The sequence below is a fragment of the Mytilus trossulus genome, chromosome 7 (assembly GCF_036588685.1).
Source record: "Mytilus trossulus isolate FHL-02 chromosome 7, PNRI_Mtr1.1.1.hap1, whole genome shotgun sequence".
NCBI classification, from domain to species: Eukaryota; Metazoa; Mollusca; class Bivalvia; order Mytilida; family Mytilidae; genus Mytilus; species Mytilus trossulus.
In genome coordinates, this window is record NC_086379.1 from 70012524 (window position 1) to 70025970 (window position 13447).

Consider the following 13447-nt stretch of genomic DNA (forward strand, 5'->3'; position numbering starts at 1 on the left):
AACGGAGACGAAACGGACGAGTAATGTACAAAACGAACGCCTACCTTGGACGTTCAACAGACATTTTATCCGTTGGACGTCCGTTTAAAGTTTTGAACATGCTCAAAATTTTTCACCGGACAGAACGGACGTCGACGGATAAAACGGACGCTTAAACGGACATGCAACGGATATGGATGGACGTCTAACGGATAAAATAGAACCGACGTCTAACGGACATGAACGGATTGAAAAAAAAGTTATCCGTTAGGCGTCCGTTCGAGCTATCCGGTAAGGTGTGACCGAGGCTTAAACGTTCATTTTGAGTATTATTTCATAAAAATAACTGTTGTAATTTATAAAAGATGGAAACTGTGACAGGAAAATTTTCAGCATTACAAAATCGACAATAATACCCATTGAGGTATTTCACTTGGACAATATTTTGTTTAAATAAAAACTATAATAGATATTGATAAACATATACATATATATATGTTACAGTGAATTTGTATAATCAGTGATGGCCAACTTGTGAAAGGGAAGCTAAATCAAATTAATCACATTTTATAAATAATAATGTGTGTAGATATGATAGATACTACAAGGGGGGAATTGAATACTAAATCAACAAAATTTCCGAATCAATCCTTGATAACAGTTATGGTCCTTTGGTGCCCGATTTTTTTAAAACATGTTTAAACAGAAAAATTATTAAAACTAGGGAGTTGCACCAGTATGTGTTTCTAATTGACGACTGAATATTGGGAATACAAATAATTCCTTTAAATCATGCTAAAAAAATGTACCAAAGTATATATAGAGTGGGGTGCTCATTTTCGCCACATCTTTCCATGTTTTCTACAGTTTATGTTCAAGTCTAAATGTTTTTGAAGTATACTGATATTTCTTTATGAAGATAACTTCAAATGCAAAATAATCTTAAGCTTGTAGTCGGGTTTGTTTGAAAAAAATCATCTGAAAAGTTAGATTAAAGCGTGTTTGAAATGTCCGGATGTTTTGTCAATGGGGGACACATATTCGCCGTTTTTACACATCTATTTGAAACCTAATAACGGCAGCTTTTAACAATTTTTATCAAATCAGTTGCACTATAGATGAAGAACAGACATTTCAAAGGTGTAAAGAATTCAAAATTAGGGCATTCAGTCAAATATTTACTTAGAAATATTTCTTTGAAAGCGTGTTTTTTATTCAGGAAATTGTCCAAAAATCGTTGTCCGTTTTTCGGTCATTTTCGGTAGGAGCTGCAATTTTGTCTTAGTTAAAAAAATTATCATATTTGTTATAAAAATATAATTTACCGGTACATTTCTTCCATTTCAGCCATCTTTTGAAGTTTTTACACCTCAAAATCCTATAACGGCGAAAATGAGCACCCCACTCTATATGTAATAAAGTTTTTGAATTTTGAATTCCTGAGATAAGTTTAATTTTGATGACAAATGAATAAAAATAATAAAGGCAGGACAGAGATTACAGCTAAAAAAAACAGAACAATTTTTCGTCTTATCCCCTCCCTCTTTTCATTTCCTATAAAAATCAAATGGTGGCTCCCTAGAGAAAATACTTAAATTATTCTTGGCATATTTGTTGACAGTTGTTGAGATTCACTTAACTTATTATACACACTTAATTCTGAAGTATGTTTTATTTAATAGGTGGCAGTAAAGACAGCATATTAAGAGAAGATTGCTCTAGAGACTAAAGAAATTAGAATGTTTTTCTGTTTTATAAGTTGGTACATAGTTATTGCATTAGTGCCTATAAATGTTATTTTTAGTGAGGATTTTTAGTAATTTGCAATTGTTTTCCCTAGGCTTTTCAATTAGTGTTTTTTTTCTTATGGATTATAACTAATCATGTGCAATTGTGATTGTTATTATTGTCATATGTAAATATATCTGTCCATGTTTTTGCCATTTTGAGGTAAAATGCAAGACAAAAGAATTCTTATCAGTAATGTAGCATTGACGGTGTAAGTTATTTGCATACGGATTTATATTTCAGAAAATACTATACTTGTAGACTTCGTGCAATATATACAGATTTCATAAGTTATGCAATTTCCATCTGTCAAACTGATGTTCATTTTACTTGACCTTAATTTCATTGCTAAACGACTTCTAAAAATTTTTTTTTTTTAATTTCGTATTTCTCACTAAGTATTAGTAATAACAATTTTTGTTTCATGGGATTCTAACATTATCTCAGTTTCCTGTCAGTCAGGATTCATCCGACCTTGAAGTCATGTTCATGGTTCATTGGTTGTTCTGATACTTTAACGGATAGGTTTTCAATTTTTGTTGTACGGAATAATTTTCATGGCTAATTGGTCAATGTTAATTTAATATGTAAACTTAAATCTATCTGTCTTCCAAGTTAGTATGCAGTGGCGTAGCTTGCATGTATGCTCAGATGCTCAAGCATCCACATCATTTTGACATGGAAAAAATATAAATAAAGATATGTTCGCAGCAGTTAAACTCGGAGGTATCCGTATGTAACAAGGGTTAGGATATGAGGATAACATCCAATTATTTCCGATGAAGTATGCGTGGTCTTTTATTAAGGATAATTTAGTGCATGTAATAAAACAAGATGGATAAATCGCAGAAAAGTGTTCTCTTTTTTTTCGTGAAAAGACTACGTCGTCGGCTACGGCCAGTGCAGAGGATGATGCACAGATCCTCGGACATGTTTCATCTGAAATTGAGCCTAGCGGAGCGATGGCTTCTACAATTGACTAACAACATAACTGACAACTAAACCACCATATCCTGATATCGTTTCCTGTGACATGAAAGACGACGTGATAAAAAACTAATCTGTAATAGAGTGAGATCATTCTTAGGCTTATCAGTAAATTCAAGTTTCTATCTAGGTCCACATATTAATTTTATTTTCAATAAAAGAACAAAGTTCCTATGTCCAAAGTTCCTATGTCCCCTGCATTGCACATATTTTATGTAACCAAGGAACAAGGGCAATAACTAATAAAAAATAATGTTTTTCCTTTTCCTTTTATTTTTAATGGAGAAATAAAAGCTTCAGAGAAAATGCAATGGTAGTTCCGTATAATTTATATTTCAAAAGTTCAAAGCTTATGACTTATTTTCGAAATTGTCATTGCTGATGATATAAAAATCTGGCAAGAATTGTACACATGAGAGTGCAAACAAGACCGGATGGACGGACACCAGGTATTTCGATGATGTCCCCTACGACGCGTTAAGGGGGTCACTTAAGTTCTTATATTCCGAAGTGCCGCTGTGCTAAGGCCGTTTTTTAAGAAATGCTAGGAAAGGGGATCACTTCAGTTCCTTTATACAGAAGTGCCGCTGTAATGGGGCCGTTTATGAGAGATGTCACATATAAGATTGGTGGGAAACTTTACATCAAATAAATAAATTATGAATTACATTCAATTTCGAGAATTTCGAGAAAACATTAAAATTTTGTTTGAAATATAATTATACGAATTGGTGGGTATTTTGAAATTTAAAAAAAAATCGAACCAGTGTTGGATTCTAGGGGAGTACATGTGCTTACAGGAACAATATCAGAAAAAATAAAATTTTCTGCATAAAATAGTCCAAACAAAATTTCGCCTCGCTCCGCTCGGCGAAGGCATCCACATCATTTCAACCCTGGCTACGCCACTGGTATGAGCCCTTTTTAAATCAAAAATATATACTATATTATATATTGCTGATATGTTATTTTTTCTTATTCAATTAAAATTTGATTTAATTTTCTTTTTTCTCTTATGATTTTTTTCTGTCTTTATGTCATTTAAAATGTGTTAATACATGTAATCCCTTATTGCTTACTGTTAATTTCTGTTGTATACAACTTTTAAATAAAATTAAATTAAATTGTGTTCAATTGAGCCCCTTGTTTCTATAATAAATAGCAAATGTCAAACACATGAGATATATGCATTAATTGTGTTGGTCTGTCTCTATGACACCTTGAGTTTGTATAAATAAAATTCCATCTACTAATATTTTTTTTATTCCATGTTGTTAAATCACATATTTATAGGGAAACACAGCAATATTTCCATTTTGATAGTCGGTTATATTATATTATTGATCTCAGTAAATAAATGTTTCCTTAAACATTAACTGCGCTTTAAGTAATGCCTAAAAGTATTATAATTAAATTGTGGAAATATGGTTAAGATTTAAGGATATGAAATATGTGTAGCATATAGATTTTGCATGGTAGATATTTAGCTTTGTGATACCAATACTATTTTGGTAAATTTTGTTTTATAATAAATACAATAAATACTGATATAAAGCTATTGATAATTTGTGGGTGTGCCTTTTGTATGAACTGCCTTTACATGGACATCAGCTGTTATTAAAAGCATACAAATGTGTCAGATTAAATGTATATTATGTATTGTAGCTTAATTGATTCATTAACATGGCTAATTTAGATTAGTACTATATATTTGTTTGTTGAGACTTTTTTTGTTAAACCTTTTTTGAAAATTTGTGTCATACTTAATGTCTAATTGTACTGGTTTGTAATAATAGATAGATTTTGAAATAAATGATAATTGTGTAAAGTGAAGCACGATCTAGGCCTAGGAGAATGTGAAATCATTGCAAGTAGACATTTTGGTCAAAAGATGTTAATTCTGTTATTTTGGTTCACAGACAAAAGTTCTGATAATTTGAATAAAGATGTTTGATAGCTACTAGTAGTTGATCTTTTTTTAGAACAATTAGGATTGTGTTAAAAGTAAAATCACAAAAATACTGAACTTCGAGGAAAATTCAAAACAGAAAGTCCCTAATCAAATGGCAAAATCAAAAGTTCAAATGAACAACAACTGTCATATTTCTGACTTGGTTCAGGCATTTTCTTATGTAAAAAAATGGTGAATTAAACCTAGTTTTAAAATAGCTAGCTAATTCAATAGCTTAGTTTGTCACATTATATGTCAGTTTGTGCAACAGCTAGTCCAGTCACAACTATCTCATCAATAGGTAAGTTTGTCACATTATATGTCAGCTTGTGCCACAGCTAGTCCAATCACAAATATCACAACATTGGATAAGTTTGCTCCTTAAATGGCAGCTCGTGCTACAGCTAGTCCAGTCACAACTATCACAACAATAAATAAGGTTGCTTATTTAATGGTAGCTTGTGCTATAGCTTGTCCAGTCACAACTATCTCACAGACGCTTAGGTATTCCTCATTAAATGTGGTCATGCTACAGCTTGTCCAGTCAAAACTATCACAACAACATATAAGTTTTCCCATTAAATGTCAGCTCGTGATACAGTTAATCTAGCCACAACTATCAAAATAATAGATAAGTTTTAAGCTATAGTTTGTCCAGTCACAACTATCTCACAAACTGTTAAGTATTCCTCATTAAATTTCTGCTCGTGCTACAGCTAGTCCACTCACAACAATCACAACAATGGATAAATTTTATCCTTAAATGGCAGCTCGTGCTACAGCTAGTCCAGTCACAATTATTTCACATACGGGTAAGTATTTCTCATTAAATGTCTGCTCGTGCTACAGCTTGTCCAGTCACAACTATCACAACAGATAAGTTTGACCATTAAATGTCAGCTCATGCTACAGCTAGTGGTCACAACTTTCTCAATTACAGGTAAGTTATGTTTGCGTGATCCACCTTGATTTGGTTGCAATTTAGAAATTAATGTACAAGTATGATTCCCAAAGACATTACACAATGATTTTCAAGTTTACATACATTACATTGTCTTATCGGGGCATTTTATAGCTGACTATGCGGTATGGGCTTTGTTCATTGTTGAAGGCCGCACGGTGACCTATAATTGTTAATGTCTGTGTCATTTTTTGTCTTTTGTGAATAGTTGTCTCATTGGCAATCATACCACATCTTCTTTTTTAACATTTTGGAAGCAAACTTCACAAACAATTGTCATTGGCAATTTTTTCACATGTCTTTTTTTCAAATTTTGATGAATCAAACTCTTGTACGTTTCTTAATTTCTATGAAAATGATTTTAGTGTTTGTGTAATCCAGAATTTTTAGTTTTTATTTCACTGCCATGTACAAAAACGAAATTTGGAAGTATGCTTTTCAACCAAATTAATGTCTGTTTGTGAAATAAAAAAAAATGTTGAAAAATTAGTCATTTACTAAATTTAGAAGCCCAGCCACAATATAATGGGACAAACCTAAATGTGGATGGCACAGTAATGACTGTGATAACTAGCACATATCATCATATAAGACAAACTTAAATATGGTTGAGATAGTTTTGACTGAACTGGCTGTAACACATGGTATCATATAATGAGATAGTTGTGACTGAACTGGCTGTAACACATGAAATCATATAATACATACAAACTTAGCGATTGGTGAGATAGTTCTTACTGAACTGGCTGTAACACATGCTTTAATATAATGAGATAGTTGTGACTGGAATGGCTGTAACACATGAAATCATATAATACAAACATAGCTATGAGTGAGATTGTTGTTACTGGACTGGCTGTAACACATGATATCATATACGACAAAATTAGCGATAAGGGAGATAGTTGTGCCTGGACTGGCTGTAACACATGGTATCATATAAGTCAAACTTAGCTATTAGTAAGATGCATTGTAGTTAGGACTGAACTGGCTGTAACACATGATATCATATAAGACAAACTTAGCTATGATGAGATAGTTGTGACTGGACTGACTGTAACACATGAAATCATATAAGACACACTTAGCTATGAGTGAGATAGTTGTTACTGGACTGGCTGTAACAAATGCGATTATATAATGAGATAGTTGTGACTGAACTGGCTGTAACATTTGATATCATATAAGACAATCTTTGCTAGAAGTGAGATAGTTTTGACTGAAACGACTGTAACAAATAATAATATATTATAGGATAGTTGTGACTGAACTGGCGATAACACATTATTTCGTATAAGACTTAATAAGGTATAAGTGAGATAGTTGTGACTGAACTGGCGATAACACATTATTTCGTATAAGACTTAATAAGGTATAAGTGAGATAGTTGTGACTGAACTGGCGATTACACATTATTTCGTATAAGACTTAATAAGGTATAAGTGAGATAGTTGTGACTGGACTGGCTGTAACACATGATATCATATAAGACACACTAAACGATATATGAGACCGTTGTTACTGGACTGGCTGTTATCTATGATATCATATAAAGACAAACATAGCTATGAGTGAATTAGTTGTTGCTGGACTGGCTGTAACACATAATATTATATAATGAGATAGTTGTGACTGAACTGGCTGTAACACATGATAATATATAAGATAAGATAAGCTATGATTTAGAGAGTTGTTACTGAACTGGCTGTAACACATGCTTTAATATAATGAGATAGTTGTGTGACTGAACTGCCTGTAACACATGATATCATATAAGACAAAATTAGCAATTGATGAGATAGTTGTGACTGGACTGACTGTAACACATGATATCATATTATACAAACTTAGTTCTTTAGAGATAGTTGTGACTGAACTGACTTTAACACAGTATATTGTTGTTGTTATTGGTTTTGGAAGGCGGCTTACTTATGTAGTAATTGCGCCTTAAATTCATATAACATAATTTAAGATATTATGTATATAATTATACTTTCAGTCTTTAATTTATTTTTAGTATTACGTTTTGGCGAGTAATCTCATGAAACTTTGACGAACATGGTTGTTGAATTACTAGAAAATAAATATATGTTGAGAGACAAAAAAAAAACAAAAAAAAAAAAAAACACATATCAGAAGGTATACATGTACTATGAAAATGAAAAAAAATCAAGAGCAAATGATAGTCCCTAATGAAATGTACATTATTAATTGATAGGTGTCATAAAATTGTTCAGAAAATTTATATGGTTGTTCACCTTTGTGTCGTCTGTGATATACTTATATACATGTATATAAAAAAAAGTATATTTAGAAACCGGTAACCAGACATGTGCTAGTTATATGCTACCAATGTAAGGACGTCTCCCTCGATTGGTGTAGCAAATAAAGAATCCTTAAGAAAGGATTGCTTGTAGTTTTTCCTTTTTCATATTGGTAAGTTGCATCAATTTTTTCCAAATAAATTGCCAAAGACATACTGGTATTTTGCGATTCCTCATTCCCTGACAAGAAAAAACACTTCTGTCATTGAACGAGAAATCATCCCTACCTATGCCCTTAATCGCCTATTTAGATTTATATATATATATATACAGTATAATATATAAATGGAGCAAAAATAGAAAAATTTGAAAAAATTTAATACCAGTATATGATCAGTATATTATTTAAACAATGACATTGTTTGATTTTTTTTTTTAGTACAGAGAATGCCAGCGAAACAGAAGTGCTGGGATGTGCATATATATAATTATACAATAATCTGTGTGTGTTTGTCTACCTGACATCCTCTAGTACAAATTTTAGAATTTATCATTTTATTATTATAGAAAAGGGTTCAACTCTAAGACTTGTTTCTATTCTAATAATGTATGAGCGTAGTGATTGTGTTTGTTTATTTTTCTTAATTTCTATCAATAATAGTATGACTATAGTTGTCAGTTTATGAAAATCTGAGAGGATATATTGTATTTTTGTTTAAGCTTTAAAGACTTTTAACATACAACGTTAAATAATTAAGATAAATGTTAGTGGCACTTTCATATAAAAAAAGTCCTGTAACAAATGTTTCTATTGTTAATTATCTGAGCATAGTGCGATGTGTTTGTTGTTTTCATATCTTAAAATTTTTTTTGACTGTAATTGTCCATTGTAGAGAATTTTAATGTGATGTTGTATTTTCCCTTAATATTTTCCCAACAATATATCATATGATACAAACATAGCTATGAGTAAGAGAGTTGTTACTGAACTGGCTGTAACAAATGATATTTTACGATGAGATAGTTGTGACTAAACTGGCTGTAACACATGATATCATATAAGACAAAATTAGCAATAAGTGAGCTAGTTGTGACTGGACTGACTGTAAAACATGATATCATATAAGACAAACTTAGCTATGGGTGAGATAGTTGTAACTGGACTGGCTGTAACACATGATATTATATAATGAGATAGTTGTAACTGGACTGGCTGAAACACAATATATCAAATAAGACAAATTTAGCTATGGGTGAGATAGCTGCTACTGGACTGCCTGTAACACCTGATATGAGATAGCTGTGACTGAACTGACTGTAACACACGATATCATATTAAGAGATACTTATGACTTGGATGACTAGCACAATACCTCATATGAGACAAAATTAGCTATAAGTGAAAAAGTTGTTACTGGACTGGCTGTAACACATGATATCATATAAGACAAACTAAGCTAAGGGTGAGATAGTTGTGACTGAAGTTGCTGTAAAACATGGTATCATATAAGGCAAACTTAGCTAGGGGTGAGATAGTTGGTACTGGACTGGCTGTAACACATGATTTCATATAATGAGACAGTTATGACTGGGATTACTAGCACATTACATCATATAAGACGAAATTAACTATGGTGAGATAGTTGTTACTGGACTAGCTGTTACACGTGATATCATATAAGACAAACTTAACTATAGGTGATATAGGTGTGACTGGACTAGCTGTAACACATTGTATCATACAAAACAAACTTAAATGGGTGAGATAGTTGTGACTGGACTGGCTGTAATACAGGGTATCATATAAGACAAACTTAGCTAGGGTGAGATAGTTGCTACTGGACTGACTGTAACACATGATATCATAAAAGACAAACTAAGCTATTGGTGAGATAGTTGTTACTGGACTGGCTGTAACACATGATTTCATATAATGAGACAGTTATGACTGAGATGACTAGCACATGATATCATATAAGACAAACTTACCTATGGTTGAGATAGTTGTTACTGGACTGGCTGTAACACATGATATAATATAATGAGATAGTTATGACTGGGATGACTAGCACATTACATCATATAAGACAAATTTAGCTATGGTGAGATATTTGTTACTGGACTGACTGTTACACATGATATCAAATAAGACAAACTTAGCTATAGGTGAGATAGTTGTTACTGAGCTGACTGTTATTACCGAGCTACCATATGATGAGACAATCCTACCCGTGAATGCGACAGTTGAAATCTGAACTGATTGTATAAAAGAGGGACGAAAGACGCCAAAGGGACAGTCAAACTCGTAAATCTAAAACAAACTGACAACGCCATGGCTAAAAATGAAAAAGACAAACAGAAAAACAATAGTACACATGACACAACATAGAAAACTAAAGAATAAACAACACGAACCCCACCAAAAACTAGGGGTGATCTCAGGTGCTCCGGAAGGGTAAGCAGATCCTGCTCCACATGCGGCACCCGTCGTGTTGCTTATGTGATTACAAATCCGGTAAATAGTCTAATTCGGTAGGTCAAATTCATGAAAGGGAAGGGGATTGTAGTTACGACGTAAGGAACATATCCGATATCATTTGTGAAACGGTTATTCCATAACGGTCAACCAACTCGTGATGTCGTCCGTAAAATTTACGAAGGGATGATTTCAACTTCACCATTTGGAACTCTTGGTTTAATAGCTTCCTTGTGAGCAGTAACCCTCTATCAAGATAATCATGATAGGAAATGCAAGCACGGGAATATCGTATCAATTGGGAGATATATACCCCGTATGCAGGTGCTGCTGGAATGTTGCTACTTAGAAATGGAAAGTTCACAATTGGAAAGCTGAAATCATCTCTTTTGTCGTAAAGTTTTGTAATCAACCGACCCTCATTGTCAATTTCTAGATGTAAGTCAAGATATGAAGCCGACTTAACTGTATCTGTAGTATCCTTTATCTCCAATTCGATGGGATAGATGCGATCCACATAGTCACCAAATTTTGAATTGTTTAGTGAAAGAACGTCATCTATATAGCGGAAAGTAGAGTTAAAGGATATTGCTAACTTCTTATCTTTCTTCCTAAGAAGTTCCTGCATGAAGTCAGCCTCATAATAATAAAGAAACAAGTCAGCAAATAGAGGGGCACAGTTTGTTCCCATTGGGATGCCGACAGTCTGTTGAAAAACACGTTCTCCGAACGTAACAAATATGTTGTCAATCAAGAAATCAAGCATCTTGATAATATCGGTTTCAGATATTTTTTTGTTTGAATCAGAATGGTTCTTTACAAAGTATGATTTATCCCTACCTAAGACAAGATACTTGTATCTACGTTGGCCATTCTTTTTTATAAAGCAAAGTAATACCAACTCTTTTAATTTGTCTTTTAGTTTGGAATGTGGAATACTTGTGTAAAGAGTAGAAAAGTCAAATGTTTTAATACTGTTACAAGATGAAAGAGAGTTAGATTGTATGTACTCTAAAAGATCTTTGGAATTTTTAAGTATCCACATCTGATTCACGCCACCTCTAGAATAGGCAGTTTCACAATAACTTTGAAGCCCGTCTTTGATTGCTGATAAAATGGATGTTAATAATTTAGAAAGGGGTTTCGTGGAGCACTTGGAAGACCCAGCAATATATCGTTGTTTGTAAGGACACTTATGTAGTTTAGGTATCCAATACAGTGATGGAAGATCCAGTTCTTCATCTTTGGTTGAAATACCAAAGGAACAAAGAACAGACCTATGATTATCCAGGATTTCCTCTTTGGTAAGTGTCGTGAGGGTATATGTTGGGTTTCCAAGTGAATTGTCTATACCTAATTCGTTTATCAAGCAATTAATGTAATGACTTTTACAGATAAAAACGATGTTATTTGGGGCTTTGTCTGCGGGGACAACAACATATTCATCATGGAGGTCAGATAGGTGTTTAGCAACATTTGGATCTTTGAAGATTGACGTAGCATGGGCATTGATGGACCCATTCAGTTTCTTAATTCTGATATGTATTAACGACCTCACTGCCTTAATCCATTCGGATAGAGTGTCTACGTCTTCCTTTTCGCGCTTAGCCCATTGCCTGGCATAATCCTCGACTGAATCCATCAAAATTTTAAAGTTGTGTTTCCAATTGATGGATTTAGGCTCACGATATTTCGGACCTTTCGATAACACGTTTCGTAGAGAAGTGTTATTAACAATGTTAAGGTCACCGGTAATAACGTGGCCAGCAGGATTATATGTGAATTGGGAACTAGCACAAGTGCAATCAGGAGGTTTAGACTTGAAGTCGTCAATATCGAGATCCTGCAAAACGCGTTTGTAATTGAAAATTTTAGTTGCAATAGGTTTGGTATAGGTATAAGAAATTATTGGTACAGACTGGTCTTTGAAATAAGGAGGTATAACATGATATATTACGGAGCAAACTTACCTGTTGTTGAAATAGTTGTGACTGGACAGGCTTTGGCAAAGGCTGACATATTATGTGACAATCTTACCTATTGATGAAACAGTTGTGACTGGACTGGCTGTAGCATAAGCTGACATTTAATGGATCGAACTTACTCGTTGGAAAGATAATTGTGACTGGCCAGGCTGTGGCACATGATAAGATATAGTATCGGGGATTTTTATGACATGGAACCTTTTTAGGTTTTAAACACATTATAATAAAAACAAATCATCACAATAGAGTTAAACCTCGTCATAATAGAGAAAACCCTCATCATAATAAATAATACATCATCATAATAAATAATACATCATCATAATAAAGAAAAACATCTCCATAATAGAGAAAACCGTATGATAATAGAGAAAAACCGCATCATAATAAAGAAAACCCTCATCTCAGTAATAGAGGAAAACATCATCATAATAACGAAAAACATCATCATAATAGAGAAAACCCTCATCATGATAAAGAAGGGAGTACCCTCAAACGTTCCATATCTAACCATAGAGTGAAAGTTACATTACTGCAGAAAAACTAAGTCAATTTATAAGTAAAATAAGGATAAACTGTCGTTGGAGGTTTTTTTTTACAAAATTTACTTCTGGATTATCTATCTTATGATCATAAACAAGCTTTTGTCCAAATTTGGTAGAAAACAGGATATTTTAGTAAATTTATTAAAAAATTTAAAAGTTTAACAGCAACGTGAATGTAATATTAACTATCCATTTTTTTTTTTAAAATAAGTGAAATACGGATAAACAGGATTTATTTTTTACATTTTTTTTTAATTAGATATACTCTTATGATCATTTACAATCCTGAAGGTTTGTAGAAATCCAAGGTGGCTAAAGAAAAGTTATTGAAATTTCCAATAAAATAACACAGAGTGAATATTTGTGGACGACAACGACGGAATGTGAGGTGCGCTCCACAGGGACTCGCTATTAGTTCGCTATGATTTTATAATTTATCTGCATGAGAAGTATTATTTTATTCAGCTGCTTGTCATGAAGTAGGCTATCTGCATGATGTTTTTATGTCTTA